The sequence below is a fragment of the Puma concolor genome, chromosome B4 (genome assembly GCF_028749965.1).
Source record: "Puma concolor isolate L17-30 chromosome B4, mPumCon1.1.hap2, whole genome shotgun sequence".
NCBI lineage: Eukaryota > Metazoa > Chordata > Mammalia > Carnivora > Felidae > Puma > Puma concolor.
The window spans coordinates 6,211,979-6,233,035 of NC_141673.1; the positions used below are offsets into that span (position 1 = coordinate 6,211,979).

The window sequence follows — 21,057 nt, forward strand, 5'->3', positions numbered from 1 at the left end:
GAGCCTGTGACTGAGTCCCAGGCTCTCCTAATTGCTGGGGGGGAAAATTCTTCTTAGCAAAAGATTAAATGGCCTGTGTCACTCAGGCCTCTCCTCCTCCTTTCTTCTGACACGATGAGGTGACTGGGACCCAGTTACATATTATCCTGAGTGGGGTGTCCCTGGAAGCCTGACCTTCACTGCTGTCTCTTGTACTGCTGCCACGGTGGTGACATTATGCTGCGTAAAATCCTGGGCCCAAGACCATTTCACCAGGAAGTGCCCCGCCCACCCCAGTATGTCACAGATGGTGATTGAACACGTCAGCCACAGACACACGGACGCGGGTCCTGCCCGTTCAGTGGGACCTTTGGTAACAGCTGGTCTGGGGACCAAGAGCAGCCCTTGATGGCTCCCCACCGTCTTCTAGTTCTTTGTGTTTTTATCTGTGGCACTCTTTCCGTGAAATTTTACGTCTGGTGAAAAGCGGCGCTCTATGGGTGAGCATTTATTTTGTAACATAAGCATGGTATACAACTTCTTTTGTAAGTGTGAGTTTCTAGCATTCATCTGTTATAAAGCGATTCAATAAAAGCAGTGTCACTTCTGGGGTGCCTGGGTGGCTCAGTCAAAGCACCCCACTTCAGCTCAGGTCATGATCTCCCGGTTCCGTTCATGGGTTCAAGCCCTGCGTCAGGCTCTGTGCTGACAGCTCAGAGCCTGTAGCCTGCTTCGGATTCTGTCTCCCTCTCTCTCCGCCCCCTCCTCTGTGCGCGCTCTCTCTCTCTCTCTCTCTCTCTCTCTCTCTCTCTTTCTCTCAAAAATAAACATTAAAATAAAAAGAGCAATGTCACTTTTTTGATGAACGCACATTCTGTGACCGCTGCAGCTTTTTTTTTTTTTTTTTCGATTAGCTTTGGTATCTAATTTCATTTGGCATCAAGGAAATCTGGAATCACAGAAATAGTTGCATATGGTAACTTTGTAAAACAAGAATTTGTTTTACAACCAGGAGACACCCTTCCATTTGGCTGATCCAGGAGCCTGCCAAGGGAAAGATGACGCTTTGGTTTCAGCATGGCATCCCTCCCGGCACCCAGGACCTCTCATCCTGCTGCACTGCAGGAACTTAAAGAGGGAGCTCGGTGGGGCGCCTGGGTGGCGCAGTCGGTTAAGCATCCGCCTTTGACTCACATCACGATCTCGCAGTCCGGGAGTTCGAGCCCCGCGTCAGGCTCTGGGCTGATGGCTCAGAGCCTGGAGCCTGTTTCCGATTCTGTGTCTCCCTCTCTCTCTGCCCCTCCCCCGTTCATGCTCTGTCTCTCTCTGTCCCAAAAATAAATAAACGTTGAAAAAAAATTAAAAAAAAAAAAAAAGAGGGAGCTCGGGATGCGCTGCTATGTTCGTTGCAGGGTACGATGTATCACATTAAGCCTGGGCATTGTTAGGTCTTGGTCCAGTTTCAAAACATTCACTTTATGTATTGATTTTCTTGTTGCCACTTATTCCGTACTAAAGTACAAATGGCAACGTTGTAACCTTGAACACGCCCCACTGGCTTTTGCACGGAGTAAGAGTCAGAAGAACCCTCTGGGAATAGGAGGAGCTTGTGGAAGATGGGGTGATCCGCATGCAGGGTGTCCTGGAGATGCCCACTTTGGGACACACCGTCCAGCTGATGCGACCATATCCTGCTGACTTTGGGCGGGAGCAGGCTCCCACCTTGCAGAGTCGGCTTGAACGTGGCACGCTCAGTGAGCGCAGCTATGTACTTGATGGCACAGTTTTACGTGAGCCGACGTGCACAGGCCAGAACGGAACAAAACGGAGCAAAGCAAGAAAGGCCGGGATAATTGCCTCCTAATCAATGACACATTTGCAAGGAATCCAGATCTTGACACAACTTGGCAGGGAAGAGCTTCATTCTGAGGTGTATCCAGAAACGTGCTCCTCTAGCCTCCACTGAACGCTTTGGTGTCTCTAAAATATTAATAGTTGATGCAGAGTGCACGTTCCTGCATCTGGTGTATTGGGTCACAGTTAAAAAATTTAAAACATTAAATATATCCCGAGGCACTCACTCAACCAGTGCTGACTGCCAGGATCCGTCGTAAGAGCAGGTATGATCTCATGGATCCCTGAAGTTTCCCTAAGCATTGGATCCTATGATTTCCCCCATTCTGCATTTTTTAAAAGTTAATTTATTTTGAGGGAGAGAGAGAGAGAGAGAGAGAGACAGAACATGAGTGGGGGAGGGGCAGAGAGAGGAAAAGAGAATCCGAAGCAGGCTCCCTGCTGTCAATGAGCTCCTGAACTGCAGAACTGCGGGCCAAGATCAAGAGTGGGGCACTTAACCCACTGAGCCACCCAGGTGCCCCACTCCCACCGCACCCCCTTTTTACATTTGAGAAAACTGAGACGTGGCAGGGGGGCCGGGGGGGGGAGCGAAGTGACTTACCAGCACCCGCAGCTATTCCCTGCGCGGCTGCCTTCCCCACCTTAATTCTCCTTATTTCTCCTCATGCCTGCAATGCTCTGGCCAAGCAGAACGCTCCTCTCTTCCTGGAGAGCAGGATTTCTTGCCTCTGGGCTTTTGCTCTCATTGTTTCTGTTCACCTTGGCTCAGTTAAATATCACTGCCTTCAATATTGTGGCCCTCCCACTGGACGGGTTCTGGTTCTCCGGGATCGCTGCTGTCCCTTGATGGGGAGGTCTCTTCCAGACTCGATGTCTTTGCTGGGTCTTCTCGGGTCCGTCCCTCCCCAGACTGCCAACTCCCCCCACCCCCCACGTCCTAAACATTGGACTTATTGTTTTTAAAGTTTATTTATTTATTTTGAGAGTGAGAGAGCCGAGGAGGGGCAGAGAGAGAGGGGGAGAGAGAATCACAAGCGGGCTCCGTGTTGTCAGCACAGAGCCCACTGTGGGGCTCGAACCCACGAGCCATGAGATCATGACCTGAGCTGAAACCAAGAGTCGGATGCTTAACAGACTGAGCCACCCAGGCACCCTGACGTTGGAATTATTTATAGAATGGATGTCTGTAACAGCTTTTGATTTTTTTTTTTTCTCAAACAAGGAACATATATCTCTGTATAAGACAATTTACCAGCTATACAACTATATCTGGGTGTTTTTATTTTTTTGCAGAGTGTTTGGATCTCAGTGAAAATGTTTTAACCTGGGCTATGTAAAGTTTATCCAGGCTGCCGAGTGGGGAATGGCTAATAAAGGACTAACTGGGTCGCTCTTGGTTCCTGACCCAGGTAATGGGCACGTTTTGTGGGGAGGAGGGACCACAATGTCAGTTGACAAAGCATGGCTGACGTTAACTGCTCAGATACTGAGTACTCACTCCTACATGCATGCTGTCCACACTCTTTTTTGTCCCACTCACTCCTTACCACAACGTACGATGGGCTCTGTTATCACCCCCGTGTCACAGATCGGGACAAGGAGGTGCAGGGAGCTGCAGTGACTTGCCCAAGGCCCCTCAGTGGGGAAGGGTCAGAGACAGGATCTGGCTCCAGGCCGGTTTGAATCTGATTGAAGAAGGAGGCTGGATACAATTTTGTGAAATGTTTGTGGGGATCGAAGTTGGGATATTCACATCCCAGGCAAAGGGGAGCGCTCTTTGGAAAAATACCATGCTAAGCTGCTGGGACGGAGCTCAAGACTCAAAGGGCTCGGCAACACTAGCTCAAATTGCTAGTGCGAGAAAACGGGGGGAATTTTGGGTTTGTCCTAAGACGGAAAGGAAGAGACAAGAAAGGAGCCAATGTGTGGAGGCTGGAGCGCTGCTTGGGTCAGGTGGCCAGGAAGTGGCTTCTGGGGCTTGGAGGCCAGAAAGGCTCGGGAGGTGTCTTACTGCCAGCCAGTGCCAGGCTCAGTGCCTCCCTGTGGTGTCCTGTCCACGGGGACCCCCTTCTAGCCTCACAAGTGTGCAGCGTGAAGGGGGATATGTGTGAGCATGTGTGTGCATGGAGATGGAGAAGGGGATGAGGGCAAGGACCGAGGAGTATGTGGGGAAGAGCAGGAGGCGGGAGACAGAGGTGACCCACTGGAGGTTTCGGGGCAAACCTCTAGTCACAATTAGCAAAAACAGTGCAAAAGAACGAACAGTTTGGAAAGTGAAAAAACACTCTCTTTGCGGACTCTCCCAGAATTTGTTTGTTTGTTTGTTTGAGAGAGAGAGTGCAGGGAAGGGGCAGAGGGAGAGAATTCCAAGCAGGCTCTGCGCTGTCAGTGCAGAGCCTGAGGCCAGGCTTGAACCCACGAACTGAGATCATGTCCTGAGCTGAAATCAACCGGCTGATGCTCAACTGACCTATAGGCGCCCCTGTTGGTAGTGGAATTATACAGTCTCCACCATTTTGTGTCCTGCTTTCCCTTTTACCATTCTAGCTTAAGCATGTTCCAGCATCACTGCACGGTCCTCAGGGTTATTCTCCCGTGGAACCAGCACAGATCTGGGTTGGGGCGGACTTGGGTTTCTAATCCTGGCTCCGCCGTTTACCCTCTTTACTCCAGCACACCACCCCCCCCCCCCTCCGCCGTTCAGCTCCCCAAATTGCCTGGCCTGTCTCCAAACCCTCCCTTGGGCATACTCGGATCATCCTCTCTACCAGGATCCTCGGAAGCAATGGTTGGAAAGCGGTCAGCGAATGTTGGTAATTTTGTACTCATTGTTACTTCTGTCTGCAGAATGGGGCTAATACTCCCATCAAGCAAGGTCAGGTAAGAACCAGAAATAAAGCGCTCCATTGTGTGGTGCCTGGCCATCCATATGCCCTCCCTGGCGGCTCTGTCCACACACACACCCCTCCACCACCACCACTCCTCCCAGGGCTTAAATTAAGCGGCTCAAGAGGAATGTACTCTTGTGGCGGGAATCTGAGGAAACCCTGTTGACTTTGGCTTCGCCGAGCGCCCTAGGAGAGGAAACTTTCAGAACGACTACTTCCCTGAATTCCCAGTAGGGTGAGGCGCTGCCCTACGGCGCTCCCCACGCCTGGGTGCCAGCAAAGCCTCAGGACTCTGGCCCCAGGACGTAGTAAGCGCGGCGAAGCACAGCCTGGGAGCGACCCCGGGACAGTGACCCCCGGCACCCTATCGGTTGGTTAAGTAGGCACTCTCCCTTGATTGACAGGAGACGCCGCCAATGGTGCCCAGGGGAGGTCCTTTTGGGCGCCAGGGGGCGTGCCGCCTCCCGGCTCCCTGGTCCAATCCGAGGTGTGGAAGGGGCCGTGGGGCGGGGCCAGGCGCTCAGCAGCCAATGGGGCGAGCACGGCGGGCGCGTCGGGGGCGGTGCGCTCCTGGCCGGCGGCAGCGGCGGCAGCGGCGGCAGCGGCGGCCGCGGCGGGGCAGGGCAGGGCTGGGCTGAGGAGCGCGGCCGGAGGCAGGGCGGGAGCCGGAGCCGGAGACGCCGTCGCGGAGGGAGCGGGGTGAGCGGCGAGTCGGGAGAAGAGCGGCGGCCGAGGTGAGGGGCGCGCCGCGACGGTTGGGGCGCCGCGGGCGGCCACGGGGGCGCCGGTGGGCGGCCGGGCCCGCGCTGTTCGCCCGGGGGGAAGCCTGTGCGGCCGCGCGGCCGGCGCGCGGACTTCCTGTCTCCGTGGGAGGGGGCGTGTTCGGGGGCGGCGGGCGCCCGAGCGCGAGCTGGAAGGTTCTCGGGTGGGGGTCGCTGGGGAGGGCAGCGCCGCGGCGGGGCCGGCGGGGTTGGAGGCTGCTGCCCAGGGGGCAGGTGGGCGCTCCGCAGACATTCGGGGAGGAGCGGCGGGCGCGCTCCGGGGAAGCCGCCCGGCCGAGGGGCGCGGAGGTTCAGTGGGGGACCCGTGGGGGGCGAGAGCGGCTGCGGGGGGAGGAGCGGGGTGGCTGGTAGGCGCCAGTTGGAGAGCAGGCGGGACACCAACGCGGATGAGCTTATTTGGGGGCCCTTTGAGGACTGCCCTCTATTTCCTTCCTTCCCACCCTCCCCGTGTCTCTCCTGGCTCCACGGGGGTGAGGGCGGCGAGGCCTTCCTGGCGAGCAGGTCCTGGGGCAGCGGGGACAGGCAGGAGAGGCTGGAGCTCTTGGCCCCCGTTCCACCCTCGGAGTTTTCCCAGACTGTCAGTGGTTCTTAGAAACGTGAACACGTTCTCTCTTCTGGGGTTTCCGAGCCTGCCCGGGCATCGGAATTGGAGAGGGGTCCCGGATTGGAGAGGTAGCAATTTCTGCCCCTTAATTTCAGTGGTTCGTTGGGTTTTGGCTCCACTGGAGGCGGGGGGAGTGAGGGGGGGGCGGGGGACTTTGCTTTTCGGATGGAGCTGGTCGGGAGGGCAAACTGTGCCGCCTCCTTGGGACCCACGCAGCTGCTGTCTTTGAGGATGCTGCCCTCCAGTTGGGTGCCCAGGGGAAGGTGTCCTTGGAGGTGGGGTGTGGGTAACCGTTCCCGGGTCTTCCCTCCTCTACTGCAACTGTCCTGTGTTTTTGTGGTTGAGGAGGGTAGGCTTCCCAGAATCTCCACGGCTACTCATTACACTGTTTACCAAACACTCCCTGGCTGTGCTGATGAAAATCAAGAGAACAGCTAAAAGAATTCAAACCTGAGTTGCTGACGGTGAGCTCATAGCTTCCTTCCCTCCTCTGCAGTTTTAGGCTGAAGTTCTGTTTTAACCCTCCTGGGATTGCCAGGTGGGAGCCCAGGGCAAGGAAACCAACCAGGTGGGCGCTGGTGAATGCCAGCCCTCCCGTTCTTGCCCCCAGATGTTCTTATCGCACTTGATTCACAAGCCTGCTTGAAGCCTCCACGTACAGGCTTTGAATAGGAGCCAGGGCAACTGGGGTTTCTCTTGATTCATGTGGGAAACTCATCTGCGTGCATCTAAACTTTCTTCTGGAGCTCGGCATTCTCCTTGGTGAGGTTATGCTACTTGAGATATGAGGCCACCACATCAAAAACTTTTCTGTGGTGTGTGATTTTCTTTTGACAATTGTCTTCAGGCTTTAAAGAAGCTGGCTGTTGGGCCGGTGATATTGATTACTCGGGAAAGTAACATAACAGGGAAGAGCAGAAGGGTGATTCGGTCTGTACTCTTTATTCAGGTTTCGGAGAGGAATTAAAAACTCATTTGAACGGAAGTGGCACGTTCAGCTCATGGTGTTTGGGAGTTGGAACTTTATTACTTTCAGTCACAGGTGTATGAGAGGTTGTAATATTTAAATTACCTAAAAGTATGCATCTGTGAAAAAGCGTGTGGGTTCCCGGCACCGCCTGCTGCTGGGAGATAAGGTTGTCTTTCCCTTGTCCTTGATGCCCAATCCAGATCTCTGATAGCCAGGCCATTTCTGGGGTGGGAGCTGAGGGGCATTTGTCCTTTTCATTTTCTTCTCTGTATTCACTTGAAAATTGCATTGACCGACTTAAGGACACGATGCTCAGGCGTCCTGCTTCTGACCGGGTCATCAGTTGATTCTGGGATGTTAAGAAATATCAAAAAGGGGGCGCCTGGGTGGCGCAGTCGGTTAAGCGTCCGACTTCAGCCAGGTCACGATCTCGCGGTCCGTGAGTTCGAGCCCCGCGTCAGGCTCCAGGCTGATGGCTCAGAGCCTGGAGCCAGTTTCCGATTCTGTGTCTCCCTCTCTCTCTGCCCCTCCCCCGTTCATGCTCTGTCTCTCTCTGTCCCAAAAATAAATAAACGTTGAAAAAAAAAATTAAAAAAAAAAAAAAAGAAATATCAAAAAGATTCCACAGACACCTTAATTAATAGTAATGGTGCCTTGCGTTTAGAGATGGGGCACCTGTTACCCAGTGCTCTTAGGCCACACTCAGTGGAACCTCCGCGCTGACTCGTGCCTGCCTTATCTGCCATCAGATTGTCATGGTCGCTGTACGGAGGCCTCCCCCTAGATTATGGGGGTAATGACCACATTCATGTGAGCCGTGGTGCTGGCTCAGTTTTTTTCCAGTTAGATTGTTTGGAACTGCAGTTGGCGCACCTGAAGGCAGGGTGGCAGGGCCTCACTTATGAAGTCAGTGTGCATTCCGCAGGTAGAGACCGACCTTTACGGCCCTGGCGGTGATCCTTCACAAACCTGAAAGTATCTTGGTGCCTGAAACCTGACTCCTGATGGGTCCCAGTGGTGGTCCCTGGGGCGGCTGTGTAGGAATTCCTTCAGACGTTTGGTATTGCGATGATTATGTTCTGTCTGCTGACTGCAGACAGTCTTAAAAGAATTCTCCAAGTATACTCAGAGGTATTCTGTGCCATGCAATGTTCTTGACGTGTGTGTAGTTCCAAAGGTAACTCTTTAAAGAACAGCGGCCATCTGGGAGCACACACGTTGGTAGTTTGATTAAAAACACACATAAAACAACAACAGAGATGTCCTTTCTTTAGTTATGTGTTGGCTTCCGTTTATTCCCAGAATAACAATTTATTCATTCTGCACGTTAATGTGTTAGCTTAATAGAACACCATGTATTTTTTAAATTCCTAGAATAAAATATTTTGTTTTTTAATTTTTATTTATTTTTATTCTATTTTAGAGAGAGCATGAGCAGGGGAGAGGGGTGGAGAGGGGCAGAGAAAGAGAGAGAGAGAGAGAATCTTAAGAAAGCTCCACACTTATTGTGGAGCCCGACATGGGGCTGGATCCCATGACCCTGGGTTCATGACCTGAGCTGAAGCAAGAGTCAGAGTCTCAACTGACTGAGCCACCTAGGAGCCCCTGTTTTGTTCTGTTTTTTTTTTTAAAGATTTTTTTTTTTTTTTTTAAGTAATCTCTACACCCAGCGTGGGACTCAAACTCACAACCCTGAGGGCAAGAATCACACGCTCCACCGACTGAGCCAGCCAGTTGCTCCCAAATCTTTAGTTTTTAATTGAGATATATTGGACATATGTTTATGTGTTTCTCTAAAAAGATTTTTTTTAATGTTTATTTATTATGGAGAGACAGAGACAGAGCATGAGCATGGGAGGGGCAGAGAGAGGGGGAGACACAGAATCTGAAGCAGGCTCCAGGCTCTAAGCTGTCAGCACAGAGTCTGATGTGGGGCTCAAACTCACGGACTGTGAGATCATGACTTGAGCTGTAGTTGGACACTTAGGTGACTGAGCCACCCAGGCGCCCCTCAGGTTTTATATTTGTAAGGTGAAGGCCAGAGAGGTTCTTCACCTTTTGAGAATTTAATAAAAACTGGGCACTCCTTCCCAGAAAGCACACAGCTTCAGAGGGCTGGGCCAGATTGAGGTCTCTGGGATCACCCCATCTCTAACCCCCTTCACTGCTGATACTCTGTAATCCTATTTTCTCGGTCATCTTTGAGCTAATAATAACAATGACTTGTATTTATAGAGGACACATTCCAAAGCATTTTCACCTCTCTTTTTTTTTTTTTTTTTTTTTTTGGGTCCTTAAAATGTTTCTGACTGGTTTGGGCGGTGATGGATAGTCCTTTTCATGATGAAGAGAGGGGTACGGGGGCTGGCTATTCCTTTGGTTAGGATCACACAGCCAGAGGCTTGTCCTGGGACCAGAACTGGGGCACCTGGTTGCCAGCTTGGGGTTTTTCCATTAGGTTTTGCTTCCTTGGTGGTTGTCATTACCAGTTATGTTTGGCAGTGTAAATATCCCAGGATGTGTCACTTACAGAGGAAACTATTTGCTCATCTGCTGAAAGGGCTGGTTTTTTTTTTTTTTTTTTTTTTGATGGAATTTGGATCACTGAACACCTTTCTGCCTGACTGTCAAAAGGATTATTTTGTTTTTGTTATGTTTTTCTTGTCATATTTTTCATAGGGACATGTTTGTAGGACTTAGGTGTTTTGAGCAGACTCGTTTAATGTTTATTGATTAAAGGGTACATTGAAATGATTACCTCTCAGTTGCTTAGCACTTGAAAAACGTGTGAAGTCAATGTTAAGTCAGAACTCCAAATGTTCGACTTGTCCATCCAAATATGTACTTCAGATGAGATGTCCCCTGCAGCCTGTGAGGCCCCTCCCTGGGCCCAGAGCTCCTGGGTGGGTTTGAGGGTTGGGTGTGGATTGTGCCAATGACCATGACTTTCCAACAGTGGCTTCTTGTGGCCTTCTGGTCAGAGTCTGAATATTTTAGGGACTGATTTTTTTCAGTTTATTAACAGGGCACAGAGTCTCAGCTCATGTATGCAAAAGAACATTGAATTTTAAAGACTCACGGATGTTAGGTGGTTTATTACTGATGGAAAGAATCATCGCAGTGAAGATGTTTTGAATACTCAGATGGAGGTGTAGGATGGCATACAGTAGGTATCCCTCAAATGTGGTGTGAGTATATGCGTGTGGTCCTGTCTTCTTGTTAGGTTGCATCTGAGACTATTATTCATGTCCAGAGGTGGAAGAAGGTATTCGTTATTTGTTCATTTCACCATGCACTTCTTTGGGAAACCTACAAGGGCGAGGCAGATATGCACCTTCTCCCTGACACTGAACAGAAAGCCTCATGCCCTGTGTCGGCTTCCTTAAATGTATCGCTCCCCAGAGAGAGGAATTGGTGGAGGCTACAGGCAGCAGTGAATTCTGAGCATTAAGCAGTTGGAAGTCCCCAGAAGTAGCAGCCTGGTCAGGAAATGAGGCTGTTGGAGGGCAAGGCCCATGACGAGGCCCCAGGCTGCCCGCCCCCTTGCAGGGATGGTGTCTAGTTAAACGTGACCTGCCATAATGGCTCCTTCATTAGCTCTGCTGGTATTTACAAGCCCTTCCTCTGACCAGGAAGCTTGCATCTGTAGGCTGGCGCTTCTCTTCCAGTGGCCTGCTCTCTGTGATTTAAATATCGATAAGAGTGGTTGTCAGCTCCATTAGACTGCCATGTCCAAGTGCCTGCTTTTTATTTTAATTTCACTCCCTGGGGCCGAGAGCATTTGGAGAGATGTTTGTGGGTGTGGGGAAGTGGGCAAGGGGGGTGTCGAAGCTGGGGGCATCCTGGCTCCTGAGTGTCCAGTGTGCCTGGCTCCGCCCACAGCTCTGGGATCCCAAGATGAAGGTGACTGTCACACTCTGCAGAGGCAGCTCAGTCAAGGAGGCTGACCTGGAAGCAATCACGTTTCACCAGGACAGTAGCAGATAGGAGCATGTACAAAGTAGAGGGGACAGAGGTGGGAGGGTCTAACTGCCCTCAGAACACTGCAGAGAGCTGACCTTCAGGGAGGTGACTTTGGAGGGGTTTTCCAGATCCACAGGTGCTTTCCAGGGGACGATGCCTGGAAGGAGAATCCCAGTCGGGGAGGCACGGTGCTGTCGAGAATGTGGGAGTGGGAGTGGCTTGGGGTGAGAGGAGCCTCTTCAGGTGGAGGGAGGGAAGGCTGGGTGGGCAGGCTTCAGGTTGTGTAACCTGCCGGCACGCTGGCTCGGGTTTTGGACCTCTTCCTGGAGGACGGGAGTTCAGTGGGGAGCTGTTTCCGGGCAGCAGACACAGCAGGTTGAAGCTCTGCACAGAAAGGAAACGTCCGTTGAGAAGTCTGGGATGCAGATGGGGACGGGTGGTTAGGTAGCTCATTTTCACCAAGGTCACCGCTGTCCCCTGGAGGCTCAGGGATTACCATCCAGGTTTCTAGGAAGCGGTGGCTGCACTCTCTAACGACAGGGGCTTCCAGAGTGGGATTCGCAACCGTCTTGCCTCAGTCTCTTTGCTTATCGTGTTGCTTGCGGTTTTGGTTGGTAATGCAGTGGCTGCCTGGGTTCTGCCTTTTCCCTGTAGTTTTTGCTCACCAATCCATGCAGTCAGGAGGTAACTTTCACCTCTGGTTCCTGCAGGAAGGTCATATTGCACTAAGCTGTAGGAGGTAACACGGTTTCAGAGTCGCACAGTCCCGGTTTGAGTTCAGCTCTACCCCTAGGTAACTGTGTGGCCTTCCTTGGCCACATGCTTCAACATCTTCAGAACTGGGCCGCTGACGGCCCCCTCCTCACATGACCTAGGGAGGGCAGTGTGGCCCCTAGAGTGCAGCACCTGTGCCACCTCCGTGGTGCGGGCTCAGTAACTTTGGTCGAGCTCAGAGTCCAAGGTCTACTTAAGTGAATTCGCTGAGTAAGCAAGTGTGCCTATAAAATGCCTAATTTGATGTTATGTTATCCAGTTGTATTGCAGATCCTCCTACAATGTTTTCTTTTCCCCAGTGAAAGTCTATTTGGTATACTTGGACCTTTCCTTGGTGACCCGGGTCATAGGGACGATGTCGGGTTGTTGATGGGGGCAGGGCCTCTGGCCATGCATGGAGTGCCGCCCGCCCTGGCACTTGCAGGGCCTGGCTCCTGTCTCCTTGCCTCCTCTCTGCTTCTGTCTGAATGTGCCCTTCCTGTTGGGCCGCAGGCCGGAGGGCGGTCCAACCTCTCCCGAAGCCTTGCTCCTTCTGGGAGGGCGATTCTGTGCCTGAGTTGAATGTTCTAGGTGGTGGAGAGCCTGAGTCTGAGATGACGGGCCGATGCTGTGATTTAGTGACTCTCAGATTCGAAGGCGCATGTGTGAGGGTGATGATGGCTGTCACTGAGGTGACGAAAAATACCACGACTTGAGAAAGCCAGTTGTGAAGGTACACGGACACTTGTCCCATGGGGAAAGTATTAGACTACGTGCAGCGATGGTAGTTAGGGCTGTAGAATTATGTGCGGTTTCTCCTTGTGTCCCAAACTGCACCATTATCCTTCTCCTTTTAGAATTAGTATTTGTGCAGGAGCTTGATTTTATAACGACAATATATAAAAACCAGCCTGGTTGTGCAGGCATCTGCAGTTTACCAGAACTTTCCTAGAGCTCTCGTTTTGTTTCCAGAGCAGCCTTATTGGTTGGCCTCACTCTTCATTGTTTGGAGGAGGAAAAGAGGGAGGCCTGGGGGGGCTGGTGGTTTGGCTGAGGCCAGCCGGCCAGGACCCCGACCGGGCCTCCACCCTGAGCCGGGCTTCCCTGGGAGCCTCGGTGTGGGGCCTGTGCTGGGGCCTGCAGGCGGCCTTCACAGAACGGACTGCGTCCAGTGTTGTGACGTTTCCTATTCAACCGAATGAAATTTTATTATAAAGCGGTGCCTAAACCATGCTTTGTGAACATTCTCATATTTGAAACTACAATTTGTGTTCCGTTGTGCCCAATTATGTTGTCGCCAACCGAGCGTGCCAAGTCTGTGAGTTGTGGTCTTCAAGAGGAACCACAGAGCCGGCCGTGCCCCCCGCACGGACCTCTAGGCCCGCTATTAGTGGGTTTTTATAGCTGACTGGTTGTTGGAGGCTGGAGCTGGCCTGCCTGGGTGCCGTTTAGCTTGGATGTGATGGTGTTTCAATCCAGGGAGCAGTTGGGACAGACGTCCAGTGCCAGTAAACGCATCCTCAGCTCAGGAGTCTGGGCAGGTACCAGCGAGGAGGCCCGCGACAGTGGGGGTCGGTCGAGGGTGGAGGCCACCACCTGGGACAGGCCTCTGGGTTCTGGGGTTCCTGAGGGACCGTACAAGAAGCTTTACATTCCTGCTCCCTTGATTCTTGCAATGAGAGAGCGTTAACTCCACTTCCACGTAAGTAAATCAGAGTTCTGAGAGATGAAGTGACCTTCACAGGGTCACCGTCAGAGCTGACCCTCAGCTTGACTCTGAAGCCATACTCTTCTCACTCATCTGCTGCCTTGAATAAGTAGATTCTGGGTCAGTCACTCTCCTATGAAAATAAGCATTACATGCTAGTCCTCCTTCCCCACCTCTCAGAAACAGAAAAGAGGTGAGTCACGTGGTCTTTTGTTTTAAGATAGGATCTATGCCTGCCACTAACTTGGGTGAGATAATCGGGAAGTTTGTAATTTATATAGCAGGGAGATAAGGGCAGAAAAGGGAGAGGCTTTTCAGTAGCCCAGCTGCTAGGTGTGTGGTCACGGCCTGTCCATCATCCACCTGTCCGCTGCCACTGTCCAGCTCCTGACTGGTGTGTGTGTGTGTGTGTGTGTGTGTGTGTGTGTGTGTGTGTGTGTGTGTGTGTGTGTGTGGTGGGGGGGGGGGCGGACAGCATGCCTAGGGATTCCAGAGCTCCCGGCTTAGGCGTATCCTTGCCTCACCTCCCACTGGCTGTATTTTGAAAAGTGTCATATGTTGTTTAAAAACAGCGAGTTGAAGGAGAAATTACATTTCTGTAAAGCACTCATTTTGCACTATGTAAAATTGTGAAAGATATTCACATTTTGTTGCCATTCTGATATCAAATGAAGATCCGTTGTCGAGGTAAATTAGAGCAGATGTTTGTTTGTATGCTGGTGATAATCGTTAAAAGGCTTTTACCAACCCCGTTCTTGTCTTTTTCTTTTAAATGTTGAAGGTGCAGAGGTTTTTCTTTCTTTCTTTTTTTTTTTTAATGTTCATTTATTTATTTTGAGAGAGAGAGCGTGCACTAGCAGGGAAGGGGCAGAGAGGGAGGGAGAGAATGAATCTTGTGCTGGTGGCACAGAGCCTGACGTGGGGCTCGAACTCTTGAACTGCGAGATCATGACCTGAGCCGAAAGCAAGTGTCAGACGCTTAACTGACTGAGCCACCCAGGCGTCCCAGAAAATAGAGTTTCCTGAATAAAGAACTCTTTCTGTGTTTTACCTTCCGCATGCATAGGGGTTTTCAGTTTATCTTAGGAGTAGTTGCCACCTGCTAGCTGCCTGCTTTGTTTCAGGCTTCAGGGGAGGCCAGGGAGGTGCATTGCCTCTGTCTGACCTCTGACGTCACCAGTCTGAATGCAAGGACACTGCAGGAGTGAGACCGTGTGCCTAGTCCAAGGTCATTCAGGTTGTAAACAGGGTTGTAAATGGCAGGCACCAACCGCATGTGCCTCTTTTTCATTAATCTTCGCTGGTAGGAATGCATTATTCAGATCCACTGAAATATTTTATCTGATATTTTCCAGGGTTTTACCATTGTCTTTAACAAGACCTTTAATGATTTTATAATCTTGTGAATGTAATGAGATTAAACCATTTCCTCAATGCTGGCCATTTTAGGTAATTTCCAACTTTTTTGGCTATTGTAGATGAATTTGTAATTTACAGTTCCATTTTTCTTTCTCCATTTGTGTGTTCAGTTCCTGGGAATAAATTCTCAGAAATAGAAGTCCCAGATTAAAGGGTATGAACGTCTTAGAGGTTTGAAAGCCTTCTCTGTTGCTTGTGGGTTTGTTTTCCTGATACTTATGGGTGAAAGTGTCGAGGGATTCTCTCTCTTTAAGATGCCTTGGCCTCTGGAACTTGCAAGGATCTGTGAGATTAAGAAACTTTCGAGAGGTTTTCTCAAATGAGTCACGTTTCCTTTCTAGGTTTCTGGCTATCGGTTTTACTCGAATTAGCAGGAAACAGTCTTTGAAAAAGGCTTTGCTACTTTATCAATCACCCGAGCTAATGTTCTACGTCTCCAAGGTTGTAAATGTTTGTGGCTGCATTCCTCCGTCAGTACAGTGGTCCTGCCGCTCTGGGCCACCACATCTCTTCGTTCCCTGACAGTGTGCGTATCGGGAAGGGCTCTGCTGTGCCAGGTCGTCCCCGCCAGTGTCACTGGGATGTCAGGACAGCCTGGGGATCAAGTGATCCTGCAGATTTTGCCTTGTGTACCTTCTAGAGGCAGCTCTCAGAGATGTTCCTGGCCCTGTGAATGGTTAGAGTCCAACGTCTCGGAGAACATACTGGGAGGTTTGTAGTGTCGTGCTTGCTCTCCTTGTTGTTGTTGTTGTTTTTTTTTTTTTTTCCTGTTCGGAAGTTGTTGTGTCCTTCACTGTCCCTCACTGTGTCCCTTCCCCGAGGGATGGCTGGCTTTTTCATCTTCCACTGTCCCTTAGGTATCCTCCCTCAGACTGAGTGGAGTCCTGTTTTCCTGGTGGCTCGTTTTCCAGGGTCTGCAAAAGACCTGCTTCTCAGGGACTGGGAGGGGCTCTGGTGGGGAGCAGTGCTGGGCCTCAGGGCCTCGCTCCCCCCCCCCCCCAGCGCCTCCCTTGGATTCCTGCTGTGCCTCCTTCCCACGGCCTGCTTCCCCTTGAGTCCTCTGTCCTCCCCAGGACAAAAACTCTTTTCTTAGTTCTTCTTATCCTGGCTAAGAAAGGCTGACGTCCACAACAGAACAGAGTGAGAGACATTAGTATGAGCTAAGGTGGAAGTAAGAGGAAATCATCGCAAACACCACAGAAGAGTAAGGAGAGTGTTGTCTCCCAGGCACCAGTGGGTCCTCACTGCCAACACTGCAGGGCTGGCTTCTCTGGGTCCGCTCAGCTGGGTGCCACCTCCATTCCTGCTTCCCCTCCCCACTCATGTGTATTCTGTCAATTTTGTTTTCGTTTAATTTTAATTTAATTTAATTTTTTTAAATTTTATTTTATTTTATCTTTAATGTTTATTTGTTTTTGAGAGACGGAGCACGAACAGGGGAGGGGCAGAGAGGGGGAGACACAGAATGCGAAGCAGGCTCCAGGCTCCGAGTTGTCAGCACAGAGCCCGACGTGGGGCTCGAACTCAGGAACTATGAGATCATGAGCTGAGCCAAAGCTGGACGCTTAACCGACTGAGCCACCCAGACGCCCCAATCAACCCCAGTTTTAGAGTCATGCTTTGCTCTGTGCTTAGCAGTCTGTGTTTGTATCACAAGTATGGAAACTGTACTTTGCCCTGGTTTCCACAGATGCCTAAACGGGCCTAGGTTAGCTGTTGCCGAGGCAACTTGCCAAGCCTTTGGTAGTGTGTGTGGCAGAGGCTTTGGCAGGGGCCGGAAGGCTCAGGCATCCTTGCAGCTTCTCAGCCTAGCTGGATGGTAACTACCAAGCCCCAGAGGCTCACGCTCTTAGCTTCCCTGTGTCTTTTCCACACTTCCTGTTTTATTTCCCGAGAAATGTCTGCTCAGCTGCCGTGACCTGGCTGGGTGGCGTGGCGTGAGGGCTACTGAGTCTCAGGACAGGCCCTCTGATACCTGACCTTGAGGCATGATTCCTTAGCAGCCTTTGAGCCACGCTTTATTCTGGGTTCAGCAGGGTGCACGGTGGTGGCCCACCAAGTTTCTTCTGCTTCTTCGACCTGGGGCTGGGCCTTACCCGAGAGTCTCACGGAAACAGGGCCTCGCGGTGGGGCGAGAGGGGTAGACCTGGCCACGAGTGAGTCATGGGGAAAAAGTTAACGTCTCTTTTTATGAAAAGCGAATGAGGTGGTTGGTATAATAAATTCCAGACTTGTTTCTGTTATTTTCCCTTTAATGCTGCTTTTATTTCCTTTTGGATTTCTCTCTTCTTGCTCTTACAGGTGGGTGTGAAGTTGCCTGATTTGGGGGGAAAGGCTGTTTTATCACCTCCCTTTAAAGCTCAAGACCAGTCATGTGACCCTCCTTGAAGGTTTTGTGTGTGTGTGTGTGTGTGTGTGTGTGTGTGTGTGTATGTGTGTGTGTGTGTTCGTCTCCAGAATTGTTGTTTTAGACCTGTGCTTTTTGGTCTCTAACCTCCAGCAGGAACGTATAGTTTACGAAATTCAGAAATGGTTGAGACCAGGGACTCCTGGGTGGCTCAGTCAGTTCAGTGTTCGTCTCTGGCTCAGGTCATGATCTCGCCATTCGTGAGTTCGAGCCCTGCATTGGGCTCTGTGCTGATAGTACAGAGCCTGCTTTGGATCCTCTGTCTCCCTGTCTCTCTGCCTCTCCCCTGCTCGTGTTCTCTCGCTCAAAAATAAGTAAAAATTAAAAAAAAACAAAAACAAAGAAATAGTTGAGAATCATGTGCCTTCTAACTGATAGGCAGGGTGAGGGGACCCCTTTAAATTCCTGCCTTACAAAAACTTAATGTTAGCAGCATGATTGGAAGAGGTGGAGGCCCACTCCCGAGAGATGAACTCTGTCAGCCCTGGGTGCTGGGTGGGGGGAGGCGGCTTTCCCTTCCGGGGTGGAGGTGGCACGTTGCCCCTGTTCAGAGTCTGCCGAACCCTGCTCTCAAGTCCTGCCGCCGTCTCCTCACCCTCCTCACCGGGGACCCGGGTTGCCTTCCCCTGTAGGAGGGCCCCTCTCTGAGCAGTGGGACGGGGACGAGACTGCTGAGTTCTGGTCACGGGCCAGCGCCGTTTCCTCCGCTACAGATGTATGCAGTTGAAGGGACAGGCTCACAGATCTGCCTTAAAGCCCTCTAGCGCATTGGTGGTCCCCACAGGGACGCTGGCTCCCCAGGAGGTGAGGGTGTGGCCCCAGAGGGATTGCGCACTCAGAGCTGTGCCCACCAGGCGTAGTTTGTACACAGGGTTTTCGCTGGCTTTCGACTTTCTTGTTGCGAAGTACATTCCAGAATCCAAACTGCAGATGTAAAGGCTGGGGCCTGCCCACGGCAGAGCCGAAGACTGCATGGTGGCCAGCCCTTGAGAAGCCTTCTCTTTTCTGGGTAAGTTCCCCTCTGGTTGATTTTGCTCTGTGTAGTTTGCTGCCTTACTAACATAACCTTGGTCATTAGTGTTCTGAGATGTGGGTGGAACTCAGCGGTATATCCTGACGTGGGTTTAGTTCTGAGCTCTCTTTCGGAATTTCATGACAATAGACTCCCCCACCCCCCAAGAGGTTGCAAGCGTTTTTGCGCGCAATTCTGGGGAGTTGATAAATCCTCATTTGATTATTCAACAATATTTGAATGTCCGTCTCTTGCCAGGCCTGATTCCTAGCACTGGGGTTACAGCAGGAACACAGTAGACCAAGACCTTACATTCTGGTGGGGGACGACTAATCAGGGGACTAGGGATGCTTAGACAACGCATGCCCTAGTGTGGAGGGAAGGCCAGCCTCGGGGCTGGAGGGTCCAGGCCTCATCCCGCCTGCTTAAGGCTTGGCTCCTTCCAGCCTTCACTTTCCTAAACTGTTTTTTTTTTTTTTTTTTTTTTTTAACTTCATCATTATCATAATGATACTTAAAAATTTAATATTTATGGAGGCTTCTTTGTGGCAGGTGCCCTGCTTTGCCATGCGTGATTACCCTTATCCTTATGACAACTTTGTTTTGCAGGTGGGAAGCTGGGCTTAGGTTAAGTGACAGACCTCGTAGCTCGGCCGGCCGTGCAGTGTGTGTGTTTGATCGGTGAGCAGCTTGGGGTTGTGGAATTCAGCAAGCTAGACCCGAGGGCATCATCAGAAAGGCCACCGGAAAATGAAGTCTGGCCCTTTTGCCCGGGACATCTCCGTTCTCTGATTGCTTCCTTCAGCGCTGAGTCAGAAATGTCTTCTTTGCCTGACTGTCCCGTCAAATGGTCTTGTTGCAGGATGGAAACGTGGGTTTCAGGCCCCCGTATGGTAGGCATTATAGGCACTTAATGCTGCCGTGTATACGTGTCTATGCCTTTAGCAAAATGGCGTGATCTCATCGCCAGTCCCAGACAGTTGCCTCGTGAATGGCATTTGAAATGCACGTTGTTCACTGCTTGGCTTAAAGGAGGAGGAGATTTATATGCACAACAGATTTTCCACATCAGAGATTCGTTTTCTTGTTTTTTAACTTCTGAGGCACTGCCCAGAGGACACAGGGACTTCCTGAAAAGTTGCTTCTACAAAGTTCCTCTCTTCTCTGGAGGGTGGGATGAGGTAGCATTGGCGATCTCGACTGGGCCCCTGACATAACAGAATCGTTACTCTGGAAGTCACAGGCCGCCGTCCTCCTGGCATCCGTAGCTGCTGGTTCTTTAAATATTTACATTTAATAACTTCATAGTCTGCTTCCTTCTAAGGCTTGCCACGACTTCGTGCCAAACACAGAGCAGCACCTTTAGAGTTATTTTGAAACGTGACTGAGTGCCGGGGTTGTTTCTCTGCGGCCAGCTCATACCGTGGAGGGTCGGGTTCTGCTCGGGGCTAAGTCAGCGTTGCAGCGTCCGGGCGCTTTTCCTGTCGTTGGGTCCCGAGCAGTCCCGAGGCTGGGAGGGGCAAGTCATCACTTCGTGCCCTCAGAGAGAGCGGGGTGGCGTTCTAAAGCGTTTCCAGTCGAAAGGGGGGAGGCGGAGTGGGGGGAGGCCAGATTCGAAGTCCAATGAGATGGGGATCGGGGAAGCGGTGGCGGTGGGGGGCGACAAGAGAATCTGTAGGGTTTCTGAGGCGGGGAGGCAGTTCTGTGGCTTCTTGCCCTGGCTGGGAGGCTGTGGCTCCGGGGGGTGGGGGTGGGGGGGCGCGTGTTCAGGGGCCGCAGCGCACCCACACACCTTTCATCCACACTTCAGTGTATATCAGACCGGGCCCGTGGGACTCCTGCCTGGGGCCCTCTTCCAACGCGACTCTCCCCACAGGGTGAGGAATCTGAAAGGCCAGGGGCCGTGCCTACCCGGAACCCGTGTCTCTCCTTGCAGACCAGGCACGGGGACAGAGACCCTGGAATTCTCCCCAGCCCGCTGGTAAGAGCCGTGTGGGCCTCTTGCCCCGCCGCGTCCTACTGAGGGCGGACCGCGCCTCGGTGGACACGCACCTCAGGCTGAGAGGCGACCGGATGGCGGTTGCGTCCGGGTAGCGTCTGTGTGGACGGGGCTCGGGCGTGCAGGCCGGCGTGTTCTCGCGAGTGCACGTGGGGGTCGTGTGGTGCGGGGAACTGCTCCGGATTCCTTGTGCGTTTGGTTTCTTGAAATAACAAAGTCCCTGCTCGGGGGGACTTGAGTGTGCTGGGCCCTGCCATCCTTGCTGCTCGTGGGACCCGCAGGGCTGGGAGGTGTCCCTTCCTGCTTGACAGCTGGGGTTCGGGGAGGTGGGCCCCAGAGCAGGCCTGGCCTCTTCTCAGCTGTTCTGACCACTAGAGCAGCTGCACACGATGAGATCACTGGTCGGGCCCCGTTTTATCTGAAGTCTCCTTCTGGGGTTTGGTTAATTGAGATCTTCGGGATCTTGTTAGCGTTCTGGCACAGTATCAGAAGATTCCAGTTTAGATCGTGTTCTTCTTTTATTTCCGCTTCAGCTCAATGGACTTCAGCCTGGAAGATTCCCAGTGAACAGTTTTTTTATTTTTTTTTATTTTTTTTTTTTAAGTTTTTTTTTTTTTTTCAACGTTTATTTATTTTTGGGACAGAGAGAGACAGAGCATGAACGGGCGAGGGGCAGAGAGAGAGGGAGACACAGAATCGGAAACAGGCTCCAGGCT

General features: G+C 51.7%; 1 protein-coding gene across 1 annotated transcript in view; it reads left to right on the forward strand.

Moving 5' to 3' along the window:
- The first annotated feature begins 5,314 nt into the window (after positions 1-5,314).
- Positions 5,315-21,057, forward strand: part of PACSIN2 (protein kinase C and casein kinase substrate in neurons 2) — a 133,861-nt gene continuing 118,118 nt past the window's right edge. The window contains exon 1 of the mRNA XM_086712107.1: positions 5,315-5,458. The gene's annotated coding sequence lies outside the window, so the exon portion shown is untranslated. The remainder of the gene's footprint in view (positions 5,459-21,057) is intronic.